Raw genomic sequence first — 26,203 nt, forward strand, 5'->3', positions numbered from 1 at the left:
AGCAGCATAATGGATGATCGGGTCCCTAAAGCCACTCTCCAGTTAGACAAGGAATTGGGACAAAAGCGGGATCTGGGAACCAAATCAAGCAGGTGCAGCACCTCCTGCATTTTAAATCAGCCAAGCATTGAAGTTACTATCAACCAGGACTCTGGGCGTTGTTGAATTTAAATAAAAAGCAATGTGTTTTGCAGAACATTTTCCATAAAATTATGAATCTGGAAGAACAATCACTCATGGGGAAGACAATTAGAGGAGCTGAGAAGTTTTTGGCTCTAACATCAACCACCGTAGAAGGAAAAAGAATACACGGAATTCTGCTCATATTTAAAATTTAGGGGAGGCTGAAGGAGCTAAACTTGGTTATCCTTTATAAAACAGTGCTCCAAGTTCGGGCATGATAGATAACTCCATATAAATATTGGAAAGTAAACAATGCTGAAAAAACAAAGGACAACGTCTACAGATATTGGCTTTGAAACAAGAAAACGGCTGAGGCGGACAAAAGATGCCCTATGCAGAGCTACTTGTCTTCCTGCCCTTTCCACTAAGAAATAAACAAGGCTTTATAGTATTCTGGACAGGTGTGCAATTTATCACCTGGCAATTTAAGAAACATCGTGGTGCCTCCAACCAGCTTTACCCCCTCTGATAAGGCTGATCAATTGGTAAGCAACTGGATTAGCATGCTTGACACCAAAATACTTAAAAAACAAAACTTCTGAACTCATTGGAAAATAGCTGCTGTCCTGAATCCCTGCAGGTGTCCCCCACCCTGACTGCCCTTGGCCTCTCTTGGAACCGTCCATACCTCCTCATGATTCAGCATGTAAAATGTTAACAGCCGTCACACCAGGTGGCCTCCAGGACCCTGCTTCAGATTTAAGCCCTGGATGTTTAGATTAAATGGTGTCCACATCTTACCATTTAAGGAATATTAAACATCACCTCTATCCTCTTTCTTTTTCTTGTGGTTCACAAGTACATAAATCATACAGTTACTTCCTTTCCAGGCAAAACCACCAGATCACCATTCCCCATATAAACCCAGTGGAGCTATAGTTTTCAGAGTATCATTCTAAGCAGTGCTTTTTCTTTTGTTTTGCCCTGAGAATGAAATACACAGCACCTCAAGAGTGCAGGAAGCCTGGACTTGGCATCAGAATGACTTAGGTTTAAATGAAGCCTAGATCTTCCCCTAGTTTTGTGGCCATGATGCAGCCCTGGCCACGAGCTTCAGATGTTTCACCTGAAGCACTGAAGTACAGCCTCTGCAGGGTTTGGGGAGGATTCGAGATAATATGTATAAAGTGCCAAGCACAGTACTGGGCATCTGGTATGAGTTTGATAGAATGTTCCAATATTACTATGACACTAGAAAGTCAGTAGATAGGAAATCTAGAGCTAATACTCACATCTATCCCTGTATTCCAAGATACATTCCTTTCATTTCCCCAATTTTTCATCAACTGACCCCTTATTTTATGAAACATCAATCAATAATCAGAGCCCACGTTTGTAGATGCTACTCTATTGGAAAACCATGTACAATCCAGGGGTCAGCTGGTACATCCATGTCCCTTGTCTGCATGATGTGACACTCCAGGACCTCAAAGCTCATATTGTGGACCATCTATAACTACCTCCTCACATGTGAAAGACGGACTAAAATAATACCCAAGGCTGATACTCAGTTGACATTGATCTTCGTGGTCCTGACAGTGGGACTCCACTGAATCAAGATCTTGCCCTGAGAATTGGCAGTCACAAAACACCAAACTCCAGCAAGATGCGCCTGCAGCAGAAATGCCTGGTGCTTGCTGGGTTCTGCGCAAGAGGCAAGCCTCATGGCTACACATTCTTGGGCCTGCTGCAATGTTGGCTTCAGGGTCAATACTATTAAACTTCATTATGAAACCAGGATATGATGAGGTTCTAACTATACACCTTTGTCTAGACAAGATCAAGGCCAGTCCAATTTATATCGAATTTTGAAATATCATAAGCTGTTTGAGAGTCAGGCCCCAGGGTTTGTATATAAAAGGCTACAATGATAGCAGCTATTGCCTATTAAGCATGTTTTAGAGGCTATGCACTGTGCTAACTATTTTCCATATCACATTTACAACCACTCTACAACATAGGCATTATCTCAATTAGACATATGGGGAAACTGAGGCTCAGAGAGGCAAAATCAAGTTGCCCTGAATCACGTAGCCAAGAAGAGACAAAACTGGGATGCAAACTATGTCTGTTTTACCTCAAAAGTCCATGCACTTTTCTGTGTGTGATGCCTCTATTCATATTTAATTCTCATATTGAGGTAGCAATCACTGTCTCCATTTCACAAGTGAGCAAACTGAAATGTAGAGAGGCCCACACTTCTCAGTGGTAGAGACAGTATAAAAACCCAGACACACTGTATCCCTCCATCTAAATGCATGCAAGAGTGCAAACACTAAAAGGGAAGATTTAGCACTTATTTTATACAAAAATAAAATTTTTGAAGCAGCCAGGGTGGGACAGGAGGTATGAATAATAGAAGAAGATGAGTGAATAGGGTTCAGAAAATGTACACCAGGCAACCAGCACCAGGCCTGTCATCTCGATCTTCCCTGGAAACAATCTCCAGGGAAGTGTCAGTCCATGAGTCTTCCCCCAAATCAAGTTTGCCCTCAGACTTTGCTGTTTTGCTTTTTTTGTTTGTTTTTTTTTATTTTGTTTGTTTGTTTGTTTTCAATTTTTATTTTTTTCGGATGTACATCATATTTCAAATTCTGTATACATTACATCATGTCCACCACCTGAACACTAATTATAGTGCATCCCCTCACGTGTGACCCTAATCACCCCTTTTGCCCTCCCCCCCCTTCCCCAATGGTAACCACCAGTCCAATCTCTGTTCTATGTGTGGTTTTTTTGTCGTTTTTATCTTCTACTTATGAGTGAGATCATATAGTATTTGACTTTCTCCCTCTGACTTATTTCACTCAGCATAATACCCTCAAGCTCCATCCATGTTGTCACAAATGGCCGGATTTCATCATTTCTTATGGCTGAGTAGTATTCCATTGTGTATAAATACCACATCTTCTTTATCCATTCGTCCCTTGATGGGCACCTAGGTTGCTTCCAAGTCTTGGCCATTGTGAATAATGCTGCAATGAACATAGGGGTGCAAGTATCTTTATGCCTTTGTGTTTTCAAGTTCTTTGGATAAATACCCAGCAGTGGAATAGCTGGATCATATGGTAGATCTATCCTTAATTTTATGAGGATATTCCATACTGCTTTCCATAGTGGCTGCACCAGTTTGCACTGCCACCAGCAGTGAACAAGGGTTCCCTTCTCTCCACACCCTCTCCAATATTTGTTGTTTCCTGTCTTGTTAATTATAGCCATTCTGACCAGAGTGAGGTGGTACCTCATTGTAGTTTTGATTTGCATTTCCCTGATAGCTAATGATGTTGAGCATCTTTTCATATGCCTGTTGGCCATCTGCATATCTTCTTTGGAGAAATCTCTGTTCAGATCTTTTGCCCCATTTTCTAATTGGATTGTTGGTTTTTTTGTTGTTAAGCTGTATGAGTTCTTTGTATATTTTGGATATCAACCCCTTATCTGATATGTGGTTGGCAAATATCTTCTCCCACTTGTTAGGTTGTCTTTTCGCTTTGTTGATGGTTTCCTTTGCTGTGCAGAAGGTTTTTAGTTTGATGTAGTCCCATTTGTTCATTTTTTCTTTTGTTTCCCTTGCCCAGTCAGACGTGGGACTTGAAAATATGCTGCTCAGACCAATGTCATAGAGCATACTGCCTATGTTTTCTTCTAGAAGTCTCATGGTTTCGGGTCTTACATTCAAGCCTTTAATCCATTTTGAGTTGATTTTTGTGCATGGTGTAAGGGAAGGGTCTACTTTCATTCTTTTGCATGTGGCTGTCCAGTTTTCCCAACACCATTTATTGAAGAGACTCTCCTTTCTCCATAGTATGCTCTTGGCTCCGTTGTCGAATATTAGCTGTCCACAAACGTGTGGGTTTACTTCTGGGCTCTCAATTTTGTTCCATTGATCTGTGTGTCTGTTTTTGTGCCAGTACCATGCTGTTTTGGTTACTATGGCTTTGTAGTATAATTTGAAATCGGGGAGTGTGATACCTCCAGCTTTGTTCTTTTTTCTCAGGAATCCTTTGGCTATTCGGGGTCTTTTGTTGTTCCATACAAATTTTAGGAATCTTTGTTCTATTTCTGTAAAAAGTGTTGTTGGAACTTTGATAGGGATTGTGTTGAATCTATAGATTGCTTTAGGAAGTATGGACATTTTAACAATGTTAATTCTTCCAATCCAAGAGCATGGAATATCTTTCCATTTCTTTGTGCCTTTTTCGATTTCTTTCAACAATGTCTTATAGTTTTCAGTGTACAGGTCTTTCACTTCTTTTGTTAAGTATATTCCTAGGTATTTTATTCATTTTGATGCAATTGTAAATGGGATTGTATTCTTAATTTCTCTTTCTGCTACTTCGTTGTTAGTGTATAGAAACGCAACCAATTTTGGTACATTGATTTTGTATCCCGCAACTTGACTGTAATCCTTTATTATTTCTAAAAGTTTTTTAGTGGACTCTTTAGGGTTTTCTAGATATAAAATCATGTCGTCTGCAAAGAGTGACAGTTTCACTTCTTCTTTTCCAATGTGGATCCCTTTTGTTTCTTTTTCTTGCCTGATTGCTCTGGCTAGGACTTCCAATACTATGTTAAATAAGAGTGGTGACAGTGGGCATCCTTGTCTAGTTCCTGTTCTTAGAGGGAGAGCTTTCAGTTTTTCTCCATTGAGAATGATATTTGCTGTGGGTTTGTCATATATGGCCTTTATTATGTTGAGATATTTTCCTTCTATACCCATTTTATTTAGAGTTTTTATCATAAATGGATGCTGTATCTTGTCAAATGCTTTCTCTGCATCTATTGAGATGATCATGTGATTTTTATTCTTCATTTTCTTAATGTGGTGTATCACGTTGATAGATTTGCAGATGTTGAACCATCCCTGCATCCCCGGAATGAAACCCACTTGATCATGATGTATGATCTTTTTAATGTATTGTTGTATTCGATTTGCTAGTATTTTGTTGAGGATTTTTGCATCGATGTTCATCAGTGATACTGGCCTGTGATTTTCTTTTTCTGTGTTGTCCTTGTCTGGTTTTGGTATCAGGATAATGTTTACTTCGTAGAAGGAGTTAGGAAGCCTCCCCTCCTCTTCATTTTTTTGGAAGAGTTTGAGAAGGATAGGTATTAGGTCTTCTTTGAATGTTTGGTAGAATTCACCAGGGAAGCCATCTGGTCCTGAACTTCTATTTTTTGGGAGGTTTTTAATTGCTGTTTCAATTTCCTTACTGGTGATGGCTTTATTCAAATTTTCTACATCTTCTTGGTCCAGTTTTGGAAGGTTGTATGTTTCTAAGAATTTATCCATTTCCTCTAGATTATCCAATTTGTTGGCATATAGCTTTTCATAGTATTCTGTTATTATCTTTTGTATTTCTGAGGTGTCCGTTGTAATCTGTCCTCTTTCATTTCTGATTTTATTTATTTGAGCCTTCTCTCTTTTTTTCTTGGTGAGTCTAGCTAAGGGTTTGTCAATTTTGTTTATCTTTTCGAAGAACCAGCTCTTGGTTTCATTATTTTTTCTATTGTTTTTTTAGTCTCTATTTTGTTTATTTCTGCTCTGATTTTTATTATTTCCTTTCTTCTGCTGATTTTGGGCTTTGTTTCTTGTTCTTTTTCCAGTACCTTTAGGTGCACTTTTAGATTGTCTATTTGGGATTTTTCTTCTTTGTTGAGGTAGGCCTGAATTGCTATAAACTTCCCTCGTAGAACCGCTTTTGCAGTATCCCACAGATTTTGGCATGTCGTGTTTTCATTTTCATTTGTCTCCAGGAATTTTTTTATTTCTTCTTTGATTTCTTCATTGACCCAATCATTGTTCAGTAGCATTCTTTTCAATCTCCACATTTTTATGGCTTTTCTGGTTTTCTTTCTGTAGTTGATTTCCAGTTTCATATCTTTGTGGTCAGAAAAGATGCATGGTATTATTTTGATCTTCTTAAATTTATTGAGACTTGTTTTGTGGCCTAATATGTGATCAGTCCTGGAGAATGTTCCATGGGCGTTTGAAAAGAATGTGTATTCTGTGGTTTTTGGATGGAATGTTCTGTATATATCTACCAAGTCCATCTGGTCTAATGTGTCCTTTAAGGCGAGTGTTTCCTTATTGATCTTCTGTTTGGATGATCTATCCAGTGGTGTAAGTGGAGTGTTAAAGTCCCCTACTATTACTGTGTTACTGTCTATTTCTCCTCTTATGTGTGTTAATAATTGCTTTATATATTTAGGTGCTCCTATGTTGGGTGCATAGATATTTACAAGTGTTATATTTTCTTGTTGGATTGTTCCCTTTATCATTAAGTAGTGCCCGTTTTTGTCTCTTATTACAGTTTTTGTTTTAAAGTCTATTTTGTCTGATAGAAGTATTGCTACCCCCGCTTTCTTTTCTTTGCCATTTGCATGGAGTATCTTTTTCCATCATTTCACTTTCAGTTTGTGAGTGTCTGTAGGTCTGAAGTGTGTCTCTTGTATGCAGCATATACATGGATCTTGTTTTTTTTATCCACTTGGCCACCCTATGGCATTTGATTGGAGCATTTAGTCCATTGACATTTAAAGTAGCTATTGATAAATATGTATTTATTGCCATTTTGTCACTTTTTCTTTTTTTGGAGTGTTTTAGTAGTTCTTCTCACTTCCTTTCTTTTTCTCTTGCTCTCTTCACTTGTTGTTTGATGGCTGTCTGCTGACAGCCTGATGGGCTTCCCTTTATATGTCACTTGTGGCCCTTCTCTTGCTGCTTTTAGGATTCTCTCTTTGTCTTTAATTTTAGACATTTTGATTATAATATGTCTTGGTGTGAGCCTCTTTGGGCTTCTCTTGTTTGGAGCTCTCTGTGCTTCCTGAACTTGGATGTCTGTTTCCTTCCTCAGGTGAGGAAAAGTTTCCTCTATTATTTCGACAAATAAATTTTCTGCCCCTTTGTCTCTCTCTTCTCCTTCTGGGACCCCTATAATCCGAATGTTAGCATGCTTTATATTGTCCCAGAGTTCCCTTACACTGTTCTCATTCTGTCTAATTCTTTTTTCTCTTTTCTGTTCTGCTTGGGTGATTTCCTCTAATCTTTTGTCTAGCTTGCTGATCCATTCTTCTGCTTCCTCTACTCTGTAATTGAGTCCCTCTAGTGAATCTCTCATTTTGAGTATCGTATTCTTCATTTCTGATTGGTTCTTTTTTATACCTTCCAATTCTTTGCTGATGTGCTCACTGTGTTCATCCATTCTTCTCTGCATATCTGTGAGCATCCTCATTATGTTTTGTTTGAATTCTTTGTCAAGGAGGTCGCTAGATTCTGTTTCACTTAGTTCTTTTTCTGGTGTTTTGTAGTGTTCCCTTGCTTGGAAAGTATTCCTTTGCCTCCTCATAATGCCTCTTTCTCTGTGCTATTTTCTTTGTACTAGGTGAGTCGGCTATGTCTCCTGATCTTGGAGAAGTGGCCTTATGTATGAGATGCATTATGAGGCCCAGCAGTGTGCTTCCCTCTCGTCACCAGACCATAAGAACCAGGAGTGACCCCTTTGTGGACTACTTGTGTTCTTCTGCTGTGGCAGGGTTGCTCCCACTGCAGGTCCCCAGGGAGTCTGATCTTTCCTTCCCTGGCCAGCTGTTTGCAAATCCAGTTTGGAGGGGCCTCAGCACTGTTGGCTACAAAGTCTATTAGCACACGCTTATTGCAATTGTCCTCTTAATTGGGTTGGTACCCGGTGTAGCTGGTTGCTAGGCTCAGGGGCGTACAGTTGTGATAGGCCTGAGGCCAACAAGGCTGATGTCAGTTCTCTTAGGAGTGCAGCTGAGTAGGGCTAGCCCTTGGCATGGAGGCACTCAGTTGTTTCAGGCTTTGGAAGGTGGGGCTGATCCTTTTTATGGCTATTTGTGAAACACAAGTCTTCTGCTGCTGATAAGCCTCACCCCCCTCTGGACCACATACACTGTCAGCACAATCCTGGTCCATGCACCCTTCTCAACCCCCTGGAGTGTACCCCACTGCCACACTGCAGAGGCCCCCACCTCTGCCCCAATGCCCCCCACAGTTCACCAGGTCCTCACACAAGCCCTGCCCCACAGAGGCAGACACCTTTGCCTGCCTGTAGAGGATCAAGGCACTCAGTCAATGCAGGATGAAAAGTAGCCTGAGGGCTTGCTGTTAGGTGGGGCCAGTCCCTAGGGCGGGTTGCCTGCCCTGGCTGAACTGGATTAAATCTGTGCTCTAGTGGGTGTGGCAGACCCCTGGGCTAACAGCCCAAGGGACGCACCTCAATGGCCCCCACCGGTGTCCGTATCAGCACACCTGGACCAGCTCAGAACAACGGCCCCCACCAATGTCTCAGTCTCCGGAGAGGATCCTCCTCTCACCAAGATGCCCCCAGAGCCCATCAGGTGAGTCTTGTTTCACCAAGGGACAGTCAGCCTTCTCTCTGGTGATTTTAGGTTGCTGCAATGAGTGAGTTTGTGCGTGGGCCCTTTAAGACCCGGATCCTTTTGGCTTTCGGCTGATAGCTTTTCTTGGGGGGCCTCGCTGCAGTTAATAGCCAGCAAAGCCAGACAGTAAGACGCCCCCCGCTCAGTTGGGCTGAGTCCGAAGGATGGTTATAGCAGTATTGACCCCACTCCGGACCTCACTCCTCCATGGAGGGCTGCGTACCTTAGGTTGGCTCCCGCCTGGCCAGCTGAGAAGCTCCGCTACTCCCAAAGGTGGCTTTTTTCCTCTCTGGCCGGAGTTACTGCCTCTTCTGCTGTCCCTTGTTGTGGGGGTTCTTTTTATCCAGTTTTCAGTTTTCAATCCAGGGTGATTCTTCCTAAAATTGTTGTAACCTGGTTGTGTTCGTGGGAGGAGGCGAGTTCAACGTCTGCTCACAGCGCCATCTTGATGAGAACCTCACTTTTTTTTTTTTAATGTGCTACAAATTCCCAGCTCAACAGGCTAGTTGCAGAAAGATATGTGTCATCTACTGGCCAGAGCTGATGGACGTTGGCTCATCTTTTCTGCAGACTTCAGAGACTTGAACCAAGATCTTGCAATTTATTTTAATCATGCAAACTCCTTTCTTCTCTTCATTTCTGACATGATCAGTTCAAGGAGTTTTCAACCATGAGCACAAAAGGCAATGTGCCCCATCTGATAGGAACAGCCAATATTTAGCAAAAGGTTAACATGTGACTCAAGTGGTCAAGAAAAAAATGGAGGCTGAAAACAGCAAATCCTGCTTGCTGCAGATAGCCTACACAAAGCTCTCTTAGCCTTGAATTCAATGCCTTTCTTTCAAGCAAGAAATGCAGCTGCCCCTGTTTGAGAATATTAAAAGAGTAAATAATGGCACCTTTACAAATTTAGCAGGCTCTCCCACCGAGGGGTTTGAACATAACTGCCATGAAGCCATCCCACACATAGTGAAAGGAGATAAAATCACTGCTCTGGCCAGCAAAATAAATCAGGGGGCAGTCCTACAGGATGGTTTTGGGTGAAGGAAGGCAGAGTTTGCTTGTTAAGAAGCTAACATCATGTAAAATTTAAATTAAAAAAAGAAAAAAACAATAAGACAAAACTCCCTTAAGGATCAAAGATTTCACAGATTGAGAGGAGGTTCTGGAACAGCTTTGCTAATTAACATGGCTGAGAAGGCCTCTGCTGCCACAGCTATGATGGGAGATGCATCTCCACACTCCCCACGCCAACGTGGAGCTCAATAGCCCTGGGCCAGGGCCAAATGACCTTGGCATTCAGCTTTACCCACAATGCAAGTGTACATAATAAAACTCAGAGCTTTGCCATTCCTTAAACATTTTAGTCATTTTGAGTTCCTCTGAAGAGTGATTGCTTTAACTAAATGGGATCTTGAGACCCAGATTTCTAGAAAAAAAATTAGCATCTGGTATACCTTCAGAGATGATTGAGTTCATTTGCCACTGTTCTTCAGATAGGAAAACAGGGAGGCACAAGTGAGAAAGGACTTGCCTAGGGACTCCTGAAAAGTTTTAAAAGGCAACTTTAATGAGGGAGCCTAGAGTGAACCAGAGTGTTCATATGAAAGAAAATTGGATTTTTCCCCTGTCTTCTTAATAAAAGAAGCCTATCTCACTTAGAGAGAACTTTAATAGGCCTTCATAAATATTAAAATCAATTTTTGCCTAATTAGTTGTTTTCAAAATTTACACACCAATATCAATTTTCACCAATATTTATCCCAAAAAGCTGATAGCCTCATTAAATTCCTATGCTCTCCTTGTATATCATGTTCTTGAGACATGTAAGACGTCTACCCTTCATTTTCTTTCCATAGAACTGCATAGTCAAGTACCTCCCTGACTCCTCTATGTGGCTGTCTAGTAACTTCCCAAACCAAACATGGCCCAAAGGAAATGCCTGCCTCCATCCCTTTCAGTGCTTGCTCAGTCTTCCTCATCACAGAAATGGTACCACCACCATCCCAGTTGTTCAAGCCAAGGAACAGCAGTCAGCTCTGATTCTAATTCCTGCCTTTTGTTTATTGCCCCACCCCCATCCTGGCACACTCCCAATTCTTCAGAAATCTTATCAAGTCAATCTCTAAAACAAATCTCAAACATAAGCACTTCTTTCTCTTTCTACAACCAGCATCTTAGTTCAAATCATCATTGTCTTCCAACTTATTGTTTCTCCTATTTTCAATCTTGCCCCCTTCCAATACATTCTATATTTAGCAGTGACAATCACACACAATATATATATTAGATCATATCACTCTGTTTCTTAAGCTTATAACCTTTCAAAGGATTCCACTGCTCTTAAAATAAAATTCCATATCCTTGCTACCACCTTTAAGACTTCAGTTGAGCTTGCCCCTTCCTAACTCTCCAATATCAGCTCACATCATCCACCACTCACTACCCCCACCTCCTGTCCCCCAGCACCATTCCAGCTTCTCTGGTCTTCTTTCTCTAGCTTGAATCCACTGAACTCTCTCATACTTATTGGCCTTCACATTCACTTTTTCCTCTACATGGAATACTTGTCCCCTGGCTGTTGACAGGGCTGTTTTCATTTCATCCTCAGGTCTCACCCCAGGCTTTTTCTAATCACCCCTTTGCACACCTCAGTTGCTCTCTTCCACATGACCCTGTTTATTTCAGTCTTAAAACTTACCATGCTTGGAACAGCCTTGTTTAAATGTATTTACTTGTCCCCTGATCTTCCCCCACACTAGCCATGGAATATAATCTTCAGAGGGTCATGACCTTGTCAATCACATTCGCCTTCCTGCTGTCTTGATCTATCAGAGCCTGGCACAAAGTAAGTGCTCAATAAATATTTTTTGGATGAATTAATATTCATAGCTACCATGCTTTAGGGTTCTTACAACTTTCTTATGTGCTGTCTTCTATTTTATGGGTAATAAAGCTTTCTCTCATTATACCCCAACAACAACAATCCCACTCCCTAGCTTACTAATAAGATGCTTCCAGTTATCTATAATCCAGAAAAATAGATCAAAAACTTGTTAGCACTGAAAGCAGCATAAGAGTCAATATGATCTGAATGAAGATCTAAGTAAGGAGCTTATATTTAGTGTTACAATTTTATGATTCCTATTTTGCTGCTCAAAAGACTATCTTTGCTTACATTATATTTATAGGTATATTTACAGAGTATAGCTAAAGGGAAAATGACCTCTAGAAAAGAAGCCATCATAGTGATAGTAATATTAACAATAATTTTAATAATAATTAATAATAATAATAATATCAGTTCATATTTACTGAGTACCTACTAATTGCCAGGTACCTTCATAATTGCTTTATATATTTTAACTCACTCAATCTTCACAATAATTCTATAAAATAAGTACTGGTCTTATCATACTTATTATACAGATAAGGAAACTGTGACACAAAGAGGTTAAATATAGTAAATTACCAAAGTGAGACAGTTAGTCAATGGCAAAGAAAGAATGTGAACCCAAAAAATCTTACTTTAAAATATGTGCTCATAATCATTACCCCATACTGCCTCTCAATGAGCCATTACTGGGTCATAATGCTATGTTTTAAATATGAATGGGTTAGGCATGTATACACCCAAAATAATGTATAACCAACAACATATAAATCCATTAACCACATTCCTTGACTTCTAGAAATGTTTAAAATGACACAAAAAAGATGAATAAAAGGACATATAAATCAATGTAAAGCAATCAATGGCAGAGCCAGAAGAAACTTGAAATAGCACTTTTGTGCACATATAGTTCATCATGAGCCACTGACTTAGAAGAAATTCTTGCCTGTGGCTCCTCAGAATAGAAAAGATGTCGCCACCACAATATTGTTGGCAAAAATATTTTGACTTTGCATAATTTGTATATAGCAAAATTAACTTAAATTTTGGAATAGTTGATCCCATATGTACTATGTGTCCTTGATATTCATGAGTATGCACTGAAGGATTACTGGATGGATAACTCAAGAGAATGCCACTCAAGGGGTCTTGATCTGAGAAAGGCATTTAGCAATCCTTTACTGCATTCTTGGTGACACACTGAGGACACGCAGACTCATGACAGCGGGAACCTGTCTTTACCTGAGTTTCCAGAAAGCAGTGCCTGAGTCAAAGGGAAAAAGGAGTGAGCAAAATGGGGAGTGCAGTAGGGAAGGTGGGAGCGCTAACCTGGCAGCCACCAAATGCTACCAGTTGTTTATCTGATGCTACTCAGACCATGCCCAGGGAGAAAAAGACCAAATAATGTATCTTCAGGCTTCAGTTTTCTTTTGCTCAAAGATTTGTTCCACAGGGCAGAAAACCCTCACATTTCCAGACTGGCCATGCATGGGCAAGATTGTGATCCTCCAGGCACCTACATCTTGGTGTCAACAGGCATGTCTCCAGACAGTGATGAATGGGGGCACAATCAGGAGGCACCTATATGGAGCCCCAACGAGAGCCCACACTGAGCAGGTTACATCAGTAGCTGGAAGAAGTGCTGAGACCAAGAGGATCTGAAGTGGTACATAAGGGGTTCTGAGGCAAAGCTGGCAGGGTGTGTTTGTAACTGGTTGAATCATGGGGCCCAAAGAGAGCTGAGGAGCAGATCTGCTACAGCTTGGAAGGGAGTATGCACTAGAGGGCTTGGAGGGGGGTACTATTCAATATCTTCATTACCTACTTGGATGAAGACGTAGAAAGAGAGGTCATCGACCATTCAGATGTCAGAAGACTGGGAAAGATAACTAGCAGACTGAATGAGCAAATCAAAATTCTAAAGATTTTGATAGGCTGGAATGATGGGTGACAACTAGTAAGATGAAATTTTATAAGGGAAAAATATTGCTTGGGTGGGTGCCCTGCATAGAAGATGAATCACCAGCAGAAATGAACATCCACAGGAAAAGAATCATAAAAAGAAAATGTTTATCTCTAATTCTTTCACCTGAGGGAGTGGACAGGGGACATCAGAGGAAAAACACGGCACAACATTATTAACCAAATGTCCAAGAGCCCATGTCTTCCCTCCGATAGCTGCCAGTTCCCTGGGCTCTTTATTCCATCAAAAAGGCAAACAATAATTGCTTGTTGGATTTGTTTCCCAAGTTTTTGTTTTGAAAATGTTCAAATATAAAAAAGTTAAAAGAATGCTACAATGAATTCCTATATGCGTATCACCTAAATTTGAATTGTTAGCATTTTGTTAAAACATATAAAACACATTTTATATATGTGTCTGTCTGTGTTGTCCTAAAGCATTTGAAAGTAACTCAAAAAACGTCAGCATACATTTCATAACTACAATATCATTATCACATTAACAAGATGATATCAATTAACCATAATTCTCTAATAACATCAAATACCTAGTCCATATTCAAATTTCCCCACCTGGCCCATAATATCTTTTATACTTTTCCTTTTTTCACACTGAACCAAATCAAGTTTCCCACATTACATTTGTTTGTTATATCTCTAATAATCTAGAGGATCCTCTTAATGTTTTTGGTTTGGGATTTGTCTGGTTGTTTTCTTTTGGTGTCATTTAACTGATTCCTTATTCTCAGTATTTTCTATAAACTGGAAATCATGTCTACATCTTGATTAAATTCACCTTCCACATTTCTGACAAGAATGCTTCTTAGGCAATGGTATTTTGAAAGCTTGCATCATATTAGGAGGCACGTCACATCCATCTGTCTCAGTTTTAGTGATAAGTCTGATTACACGGATAAAGCAGTGACCATAAAATCTCTCCCTTACAAGAAATGTTATGTTCTTCCTTTTACAATTAGAAAGTCATTTGTGGCATCATGCTTCCACACCATGTGAGTATACTTTTTCCAAACAACGCTTTACACAAAGGTTTTAATATCCATTGACAATCCTTATCTGGATTTCATAGGAACTGTAAAAATGGAAGTATTCTAATTCTATCATTACTTCTTTATTTATTCCTTGCCATTCTTCGTTAAAGAAGAGCCTTCCCTCATCAACTGCAGATGAACTACAGTTCCTCCCAAAAGATGCTTATTTCTTCCTCACATTTGACAATTCCAACTAAATAGTCAACACCTATAACAGGGGTCAGCAGACTTCTTCTGCAAAAGGCCGACAGCAAATATTTTAGTCTTTGCAGGCCAGTGTTCTCTGTCACAACTATTCAACTCTACCATTGCAGCATGAAAATAGCCATCAACAATGCACAAATAAATGAATGTGGTTGTGATCTAATAAAACTTCATTTACAAAAATAAGCAGGGGGCCAGATTTGAACCTCAGGCCATAATTTTCCCATCCTAGTCTATAAGAATATCATTTACTTTTATACCTTTCATTTGCTCTACTGAGTGGCTTTCAAAACACTTTCATGTCAATCATCTAATCTGTTCTTCACAGCAGTCATGTTATATAGATGGAGCATACATATTATTGCTATTAGACAGGTGAGATGAGGCTCAGAAAAGTTCAAGGGGGGCCTAGAGCCTAGATTTCTCAACTCCTTGCCTGATCCTTGTATTCCCGTGATCTCTCTTTATGTAGATGGATACAGACCCCAAACCTACCATTATGAGCAACAAATGCAATGCCCCAAAGACTTCTGAAAAATTAAAGGTCAAACACTCTAATCGCCAAATGATCCTTTCCCCAGAGAGTCAGCTATTGATTTGCAAGAATGAAAAATAAACCATCACAGCATAAACATGTTCTGAAGGCTATAGTTATGTTTTCCTCTCCAGGAAAAGAAAACAAAATTTAAAATGTTCTGAAATGCATAATGCTAATGGAAATTCATGTCTGGGTTTAGTTTGTTAATAGAATAAAAAAATAAATAGAGGTGCAAGCCCTTCCACATTGCCATTAACTTTGCAACTAAATCTATCAAAATGTCAGAAGCCACAGTTCTCCTTTCTAACTTATGAACAGGTGGTAAAATATACATAAGCACGTTGCACATTGTAAAGAGCTACTCCATAGTCAGTTAATCTTATCGTTGTCACTGCTGTTCTTAAAGACGGAAATGATCCTTAAATGGTTAGACAAAACGTATATTTTGTCTAACCAAATAAGCTTGCATTCATGCTGGGAAAAGACTATACTTAAATACATAGTAACAAGCTCCAAATCCAGCCTGTTATTGATTCTCACTAACATACAGTCTTGGTGAAAACAGAACATTTAAAAGATAGCATTCCTCTTTTTAAAATTTCTAATGCAGAATTTGTCTTGAACCCCATGGGAAAAGACCACGCTACTTAAAGTTGGAAAAACCTTAGCCATCATCTTATAGTCACACCTCGATACTATGTTGACAAATGCTCAGCGATACAGCAATCCTTTCACTATGAAAGACAGAGGTTAGGGAAGAGGAAGCTAACTTTTATGAGGCAACTAGTATGACCTGACAACTTACATTAAGCCTAACTCTAATATTTGCAGGGGCAAGAGTACACATGAAAGCCTATGTACCATATGTTTAGTATTTTAAAGTTATATATAAAACTAATAAAGAGTTAAATAAAATATGTTCTATTCTCCTACCTTGAAAAATACTTCATAACTATAAAATTTCTAAAATGTATGTAGAGTTATGGTTTTTATATAATTGAAAGTCAGCAAAATATCAAAAACAACTGAATTTAATTGCTTTGCAACACATCTGGGTGTTCCGTTGATGGACATATGATTTGGAGATGAGTAGTTGTTTCATATTGCAAAATGTTCTTCAGCCACCATGTGCAGCTACTGCAAAGAGCTCACTAATTCACAAGGACCTCCGGAACCATGAAGAGAAGCCAGAAAATGGATGCTCAGTACCACTGAAAAATGATACTTTTTATGTAATAAACTACTGCATTCATGCTGAGAGAAAGGTTTTACAATTTAATTAGTCTTTTGTCTTATCTAAGTGCTTTTGCTGCTCAAATCCTCCCCACACTCCAAAGCAGTGCCCGTTTCAGACAGCACAACCCACAGATCCTCCTGGCATTCAGATGCGGTCCTCTTTTGTTTGAGAACATTGGGCAAGACGTGGAAAGCATGTCCCTGGGGCCTGAACAGCATCAGTATTGAGAGTCGATGTTTAGCTGCCAGTGTCGAGTGCTGAATCCTGAGTAACAGAGGCACCATGGATTCTTTATCAAATATGTATATGTATATATATACGTATACACTGTGTGTGTGTGTATGTGTGTGTTGAACGTGAGGCCTTTCAAAGTGTGTGGCCCAGGACAGAGGTCCCTTTTGCCTAGTTTTAGAGGTAATACTGCTTGATGTTTATTTTCTTACTCCAGGTAGCTGTGAACCACTATTTCTCAGTGCATATCCCTAAGTCTATCATGTTCCACAAGTGAGGGCTTTAACGGCACTCACTTTGTCATACCACGCTAAATCCAAGGTTTCAAAATAGCCATTTAGTATTGACAATCGCCACCATTCATGGTCACTTCAAAGACAATTCCAGTTTTCCAACTGCACAGTCTGATGTGGGTGGGGCAGGGGAAACAAACACAAACACTGGAGCTCTTGAAAAGAAGGAGGAGAGAAAAACTGGGAATATGGTTCTTCCAAGGTCACTTTTTCTTCAGCTTAGTTGTTTTCATAGCAAAATCACACGAGTGCCTTCTAACACCTTGGTAATTGGGAACCTCCTTTCAACGTTTACCCAGTAAGCATGTGCCAAGCACTGTCCTGGGCTCTTGGGATAAAGAGACTAGTCCCTCCCATTAAAGATCTCAGTAATCCATATACATGGTTTTCTGTACCATTTCTCAGGCCATTACAAGGAAAATATTCATTTCTTTCCAACACTTTCTCTTTCACTGTTTCCCTTTTTCAGTAAAAGGCATTAACTACAGCATAAAAAGATGACACTAGGCAGAGAGCCCTGTTTTCCCTGTAATTGAGAGAAGATGCACTAAGTGTCTCATATTCTAAGGTCAAAGAATCAGCCACCTTCCTACAGGGCTTGTTGAAAGGTAACAGGTCAGGAGAAGCAGCATTAACCCTCCCCCCCCGCACACACACCTCCCTACACTCACCGTGTTGATACAAAGCAGAACAAAGCGGAGAGAAAGGAGGCTGAGGTACTGGATGATTTCTCAGAGAAGCTATTGTCCCCTCCCTCAACAGTGCCAAGGGAGGAAGGCGCCTAGCAAAGGCAGATGACACTGTGTGCCCCTAAAAGATGTGATTTTAGTCACTGAGCTTGATAGCAAGTCCCTGTACTGATGGAGGTAAGCAAAGGGCACCAGGTAGAGTTGGTGTAAAAAGAGAAAACTTGGGAAGTTTCCTGTTCTCAAAATTTATGTAGGTTAGATCTGAACATGCAGGCAGGCCACAGAAATGGAAACATCAACATCAGATAGCACGGTCTTACAGTCATGCCAGGCACAGGCACAGGGTAAGGCAAAGTGATGTGATGTCTCCAACTTGGGATCAATTAGAAGATGGGATTGAGTCATGTACAAAGCCACATGGCAGTGAGGCCTTTATCGGGAGGGACTGATGGAGCCACTAGCCATCCTCAAGGAGCCATGGACTAAGTCATAAACTAGGTCAGCAGTTATGACCAACGAAGAAGAGTCACGCAACCCCACTGTGGGGAGACAGGCAAGGCAACATTTTCATCTCATCCCCTTCCTCATTGCCCCAACATCTCAGTAGTCATTCCAAGAAAGTAGAGAGGCAAGTGAATGAGAGAACAGATCATGACCCAGATTCCTCCATTCCCAGCCTCCAGACCCACAAGTTTAGCCCTGGTAGGGGGAAGGGAGGAGTGTTGAGAGGGAGGAAGGAGGGGTAAGGTGAAGAAATACAAATGAAATAGGAGATTGAAATTTTAAGTTGATAACTGAGACTTTAAAAACTTTAAGTGGGATTATGTTACAAGAAATAAGAAAGAGGGGCTGGATAGAGCAAATTGATAGCAGTTATTGAACAAAATAAGACCATTTCATGTATGATACCAAAGCAGTCAGACAACAGGAAACTCATAAACATATTCATCAAGCTGCAATGAGTGGAAAACCCCACTGTGCTACAAAGAAATCTGGTGTGTGCCTAGGAAGGGTCCCGTAAAGCTAGGCTTGGGAAGTTCAGCCCTCTTTGCTACCTCCCAGCTGCTTGGAGTTATAACAGAGAGATGCTGTGTCTCTTGATGGGCAAAGGCATTTCAAGTTGGCAGAAAGTCTGGCTTAAATGTTTGCAAATTGTCCACATTTACAGCAGGGATCTCTTTCCCTAAAACTGCAGAGAACAGAAAATTGCACTCTGCATTTTTCTCTTTGTACCTTCTTCTTCTTGCCTCTCATCTTCGTGGTCACCCATTAAAAGTGATCGCCTTTGGAAAGGAGATCAGAAATTGCTTCAGAAAGGGTCTGTTCTTCCAAATGACATTGTTAAGACGGGGGTGTTTTTTTTTTCTCACAAATCTGTTTCTCTTCTGATCTCTTCGCTTTGCAGTTCAAGTCTTTCAACCTCCTTGGGATGAAAGAAGTACTGTAGAATATTGATTTTTTTCCCCGTGCCCCTGTAAATTCATGACAAATGGTGAACAAAAGCTTATCTGGAAGTTTAGATGTCCAATTAAAATTTTACTCTCAAGTGAAAAATTCCTCTAAAAAAAAGAACTCCAACTTCTGTGCACTCCTCGTACATCTTCATCTCACTGGTGACATGTCCCAGGGCCAGTCTCAAGAAAGTCATCATAAAATTAACTTGGGGAGTGTGTGTGCGTGTGTGTGTGTGTGTGTGCACGCACGCACGCCTCTGTGTGTGTGTGTGTGTGCTAAAAGTGAGAAGCACAACTCAACGTATCTTCTTCCTTTGGGTCAAAAGGAAAGTAAGTCACGGCATCTATTGGAAGGATGATGAGATTCTGTGAATTTGGTGGACATTTAGATGCAGGCCCTGGGTGAGTTTGGCCGTGGTAGGATAAGACACAGAGGGCTAGAAGGGGAAGGGCACGTGATTTCAGGCAGACTGTGCATGTAAGTGTAGAGGCAGGAAATCAGAGGGCGAAGGAGGAGGCCTGGACAAGTATGAGCATTGTTTAGGTGACTGACACATGGTTTGCATGACGAAAAGCCAGAAAAATGTCTGGAGGATGAATTGAAGTGGCCTTGCATAGGTCCATTTCATAAAAGCTTTAGCATTTAAATTGGTTCTTTGCTCACTTTTTTGTTTGTTTTTTGCCTCTGATTCTCTCTTTCCATCTACGAACATTCCTGGCTACAACTTTGCCCAGTAAGCTTTATCTACTCCTTTATGTACCTTCTCCAACCACCACTTGAAACTATTATAGGAAAGGTAAGAGGACATTTGGTGATAAAAGCACTGTTGATTATGTGAAATTATGTGTTGATTACGGTAATGAAACACCAGGATGGTGATTATGATTCTGTAACCTAAAATAGAAAGATAAATGCCTAGATACATATACGTACACAGGCATCCACACACATACAAATACATGCACAAAGACACACAATGCACACATATGCACGCACCCACATGCACGCAGGTGTACACGTGTATATCCATACACACAAATACACCTGCATATGTGTACACCCAGAGAATGAAAAGAAAAGGAAAAAGTGATTCTCCCCTTTAAAAACAAACCTGGCCCGGAAAGAGCCTGCCAATCTTTTCACCTCCCAGGGTTCACTGTGTTACTCTAAACCCCATAGTACTCTCCCACTGAATAATAATAACAACAATACACTATTGATAATCTAACCTCAACTCGATCATCATTTCTTTGCAGCACCATAGAACATAGCCTCAGGAGCTCTGAAGCATTCCCACATTCCCTGCTTCCTGCCTTCCTCGTGTGCCTATCTTTTCCAATGGCATTCATCTTGCTCCTCTGGGGCACTCTGCATTTGCTTTGATCCAGATTGGGTGCTGCTAGCAAACCTGTTTACCCTTCATCCCAGAGAGAGACGTTATCTTTATTATTCTGTTCAGAAAACAAACCTACCCACTGCCTGGAGAGAGACCCTCTCTACCTCCCAAGCTGATACAAGATGTGCAGAAATGTGAGAGACCCATAGAGAATTATCTTCCAAAAAGATGCTCATAAACCATGAGGGATGACAATGGGAAGAGGTGGTCCTCCATCAGGAGGAAACAAGCTCTGACACCAGAAAGGAAACCCTGGGCAGACAAAAAGAAGTACTGTCCGCCCTAATTTGGGGGTATTATCCTAACTCCAGGTATACGAAATTTCTCTCTGGCTCCCTAACTCACTTTTACCTGCTAGGAGCACTTGACACTGTTTTTGCACCTGGGTGAATTGTGTCAATGCCAAATTCAGACAGTTATTTCCATCTGGCAACATGCTTCTCTGAAACCCATCTCTTTGTAAAAACCTCAAAGTCCTGGAGGTAAAAAATATCACTGTGAAACCACCTCTCCACATGGACCGTGAGTGATTGTGGGGACCTGAGGTTGGCCACCCCAAGATATGTCTCTTTGGCATCAGGATTATTTGAGGCTGATTGCTTTTGATAAACTGGGACAGCGAAGGAGGCTCTGAGGAATGGAACTTGCCCTTCCTTAGGACACATTTACGTTTGTAAGGTAAATCTCTATCTGTGAAAGTTGCCTCCCTCTCTGTACCAGGAAGAAGAAAGGAGATGACCTTCTCTCTAAAAACTCTTAATCAATACCAAAGGCAAGGACTTAAAATCTGCATCTTATTGTGCTAGTCTGGTAACCTCCTGTAACTGACTTCCCTCCCCCTCCCAATGTTGGCATTCCTTAAGGATTAAGCATCTTTCCTTAGGCTAGGAACCGATTGCTGCTGCACTCACCTGTGACTGCCCAGCTCCAGACATAGACTTGCCTCCTGCTACACCCACCGAGATAGCAGACCATTACCTGCTGTGTCCATCAAGCCCTGTGCCCACAGGGCAATCTTGTGACTATTGTGGGAGGGACATTTCAATCACATGTAAAACACCCTGTTTGGGGGTATATAACCACTCTGTGCACCCCACTTCTTCGGTGCCCTTTCTTCCTTCGGGAAGAAAGGCCCCAGGCCATGGTTCCTCATAAAGCTTTGTTTAATTTTCTCTTGCTATTCTGTCTCATGTGAATTTAATTCGTTCTCTGGCCAGACGAACCCACATTTGGGGAGAGGAAATGTCCTCCTCCCCTACAGATGAAGATCATGAACTCCTGTCTCAAAAATTCTGGCTACTTTTTTAGCCTGATCCTATAGGGTACCTGAATTTGACAATTTTGCCCCTGCGTGATCACTTGCTCCTCTCTAAATCCTCAAGTCCACACAACTAAGTAGGAGAATTGGGATTCAATATGTAGGCAGGGAGGTTAGTGCTGTGCTAGATTAGATGAGTAAATAGCAGCCTTGAGTTCAGAATTTGCTTTGTTTTGTAACTGCTATGACCCTACCAGTCTGTGAACTCTGAGGAATGCTTTGGGCATAAGTTCCATTGAAGGAATTTAGGAAGAGAAGATTGGTCAGAAAAGATAGAAGTAAGGTACGGAGTCCAGGAAGGGAAAATTTCCCCAGAGAAATGGGCCATGATAAAAGACAAAGGACAGTCCCAAAAAGGAAGGCATTTGAAATTCCACAAAACTATTTCTGAAAAAATCCTGTTATTTTGAGCCAAAAATATGTTTCTCAAAACTTTGACTTTACTGTGAGTAAAGAGCACTACAGTATAAAGATATATGGATTAGTTCTTTGAGTCACAGACATGGTTTTATTAACTTGGGAATCAGATTGCCTGAGAAAGGAGTTTTAAGGGAGACACACGTTGTGAACCGATCTGAGCAAGCAAAGTAGGTGGGGGTGCTGACGGCACCAGGCAATTCTGGGTCCTCAAACAAAAATTTCAAAAACAGACCCTGGATATGTTCATTGACAGAGACACCAGTACACACGGCTATTGACAAGTGCTACATGGCAGGTACTCTTTTTTCCTACTCTCCTAAGTTTTTCCTGCAACCCTCAAGTCTTATTGAACTTTATCCATCCATCCATCCTTCTATCCATCCAACACTGAACAAATATTTATTGAGTGACTACCATGTGCCAGGCACTGCTACGTACTGAAGATTCAGCAGTGACCAAAACATACATGGCCCCTTCATCATGGAGTTTATAATCCAAGAGGAAGTTCAATTATTCATAAAGTAAAAACACAAACAATTATCATAAAATATTGTGCCAAAGACTATAAAGGAAAAAAAAAAACCTTCTCTTTATGAGAACAAGCAGGAACATGACCTTTGTTTGCGTGGTCAGGTATGGCTTCCCTGAAGAAGTGACAGCGTTGCTGAGAAGGAAAGGACATACAGGTACTAACAGGTGAGGAAAAGGAGAGAAGAAGGCCTCTACAGACAGCAGAAATGACAGGAAGAACTGGAGGCTGGAAAGAGCAGGAGGTGCGGTGGGTCCTGAACAGAGGATGGGGAGACAGTAGAAGGGTGAGGGAGACGCAGATGCGTAGGCAAGGTTGGAAAGTCAGGGTGGTCAGACTTGTGGCCTTGTGAGTCAGAACACACAGGGCCTCCTAGGCCAGGCAAGGACCTGAGGAGGTATTGAGAGGGAACAAAGCTTTCTGACTTTGTTTTTACCAGATCACTCTAGCTTCCGCATGGATAATGAGTCTAGAGGCCAAGAAAGGAGGTAAGGAGACTATTCAGAGCACAGTTTCTCAAAGTGAGGTCTGAGGACCAGTGTCATCAGCAGAGTAGGGAGGCGGTTGGGGGCAGAATTTGTGTTTTAACACATCCTTCAGGTGACACTGATGCACATGAAGCCTGCAAACCACTAGGTAGGACGTTACCATGTATTTCTGGCAAGAAACTATGGTGGCTTATAGTGGGATGGTGACAGTAGAGATGAAAGCCATTAATCCATGAACAATTCATAAGTATTAATAGGTGCTCCTTACAAATTTGGCAGAGGGGAGTAAATGCAGCGCTGCTTCGAGCTATTAGAAGAGGAATAATTGAATAAGTCAGCAGGTCTTGCAGTACAAAGACAGCACAACTGATGTCCTCCAGCAACTCCATTTGCTTGCTTAAGGCTTTCTCACTCCTAAGGACATCAACACTTGGGGTTCCTTAAAGACTAGCAGCATCTAAGAGCTAACATTTGAAACATAATTATATTCAATTTCATTCATCAAGTCTTTATTGAGGACCTGCTGGGTACAGAGTGAGACTATGAGCAACAGAGGCCTGTATGAACGTAAAGGAGTCTTTGTAAATAACTCCTACCAGGCAGGCCTAGAAAATGATAATGAGGATGTAGAGGAATTCTAGAAGGCAGCAGTTGTTGCATAGAAGCCAACGTAAAAAAGCAGAGCGGGCAAAGAGAGAGGAAAACGGCCCTCTTGGTCCTTAAGCTGACCACCATATTCTGCTGGTATAACTGCTCTTTCCTAGCTCCCCCAAACCCACCCTTCCCCCAACGTACACCCATACCCACACCAATTGCATTTTGGTGGGAAAAAAGAAAAGGAATAATATGTTGAATAGCACTTCTCTGCAGCTGAAATGAGAAACACATCAATTAACCCCTCCTCAAGGAATAAGAACCACCAAGTTCGTGGAGTTAGTTTTTTCTGCAGTCTCTAGTTTTAGAAGGAGAACTGAACTGCTTAAGAGAGAGAACAACTTTCTCAGGTTAGGTCCCAAAATGCACCCATCCAGATTATTAGATTTGTGGAGAGGACATTAGTGACCATCTAGTTGACCTCCTTTAACAGAGGACATCCAGGGAGGTCAGGGGACTCGTCTAACATCACCCTAGCACACAGACCTGCACTACAGCCTGCCTACCTCTCTCAACTCTTTTTCTCTCTCTTGCACTCCTTCCAAAGACTCATTATATTGGGAAGGTGTTCACTTATATAAAAAATGTTCAAGTAAACGTCATTTAATGATTATGAAATAGCATGTTGTAGAGTATTCTAGCTTAATCAAGAGGCAGTCTGTTCAAGTAACTCCAGGCCCCGAACATTCCAGCTAAGATTTCACTCTGTGTCCTCAGCCACTGTTCTACGCTCAGCATCAGACATGCTCCCATGCCGTGAGGATAATCATTAGAGGGATGAGAGACACTTCCAAGTGCAGAAGAGTGACAGAATAACCAAGAGAGGCCTCCTCGTTGGCAACATCAATTAGGCAGTCCAAACTGCCAGAGCGAGGTAACATCTTACTTCAAATAGAATGAAGTTGGGAAAAAAAAAAAATACACCACAAACATCAAGCAAGAAGCAGCAGCTCCAATAATATCCTCATGCAAAAACAAACCCCAAACCTTAATAAGTATATCAATGTTCTTTTTTTTTATTTTCTCAAAATAAAGAACAGCTGAACGGAGTGGGAGTTTTGATGGGGACAAATGATTTCTATGATTTGGTTCCCCAAAGTTTATTTGTTCTGGTCATTTTCTCTCATTTGTTCTTAACAGATCAATATCTGCCTTCAGTTACTCCCCCACAATTCAGCAAGCTGAAAGAGAATGAGTTTCTGCAGAAAAATTGTGATTCATTGGGGTGTTTGGGTCAGGGCATCCACAGCAGATTTAAGCTTGGAGAGATCTTCCTGTTCAGTATTGATGTCAGCACATCGGCTGAGTTTAAGATCAAATATTTACTTAGGGGAAAGTATAATTACTTTTTAATTAAGGAAGCTTAGACATGAATAAAATAACAGAAAGAAAAACATCTATGCCTTCTATTTAGTCCTAAAATAGTCTATGACAGAAAACTCCCTTCCCACGAACCCTAGGAGCTCACAACCACTGAACTACGTCATTCCAGGCATTTTTGGTAACCCAGATGGGACATGCTATGGCTAAGAGGAGTGTGAGGGAACTTGCCTTCAGGGGAATCTCTTTAATGGACATATTTTCCGTGCTTGCTTTGCCCAGAGAGGCAGAGAGAGACCAGTGAGAGAGAAATTAAAGAAACATAGACACAGAGTCAGGAAAAAAAAGAGAGAGAGACATGGATACAATGAAAAGTAAGAGAAGTAAAGATGTCCGGAAAGAGAGCAGAAAACACATACACACACACACACACACACACACACACACACACACAGGAATGGCAGCTTCAGTTTTTGTGGCTTACATACCTCCACCTTCAGCTGCCACATTCTCTGTTTCCTGTCCTTGGTATTCTTGAAATCCACTCACGTCCTTAGAGCCAGGCCTCTCACAACCAACACACATGGAGGAGAATAATCCCTCATGCTGATTACTTTGGGGGCACTGGCTTCGGGCTTTTTTTTTCAGTCAACATGACTACACTAATCTATATTATAAATGATCATAATTTAGTTCACAAATATTAAACTCGCAAAGTAAGCAAATATGGTCAGTTGACACCCCTCCTAGAATCCACTGAGGCCTCTCCATTGCTCTGAGGATACAGGGCAACTTCTCCAGCCTGTTTTACTAAGCCCTGCCGGCTCTGACCTCTGCTGACCTTGCCAGGCCCTCCTCTCACCTCACCTCAGCCCCGGTACATCCTGTGCTCCAGCCAGAACCATGGACATCTTTCAGTAACTCAGACCCTCTAGGGTCTC

The 26,203-nt window shown here is 41.1% G+C and overlaps 1 protein-coding gene and 1 long non-coding RNA gene across 11 annotated transcripts in view; both read right to left on the reverse strand.

The window, feature by feature from the left end:
• Nucleotides 1-26,203, reverse strand: part of RBMS3 (RNA binding motif single stranded interacting protein 3) — a 1,423,334-nt gene that overhangs the window by 1,126,088 nt on the left and 271,043 nt on the right. The gene's annotated exons all lie outside the window — the stretch shown is intronic.
• The window catches only part of LOC139041362 (uncharacterized), a 70,539-nt gene that overhangs the window by 44,134 nt on the left and 202 nt on the right, over nt 1-26,203 (reverse strand). The window lies entirely within an intron of this gene.

Source organism: Equus asinus, chromosome 21 (genome assembly GCF_041296235.1).
Source record: "Equus asinus isolate D_3611 breed Donkey chromosome 21, EquAss-T2T_v2, whole genome shotgun sequence".
Classification (NCBI taxonomy): Eukaryota; Metazoa; Chordata; class Mammalia; order Perissodactyla; family Equidae; genus Equus; species Equus asinus.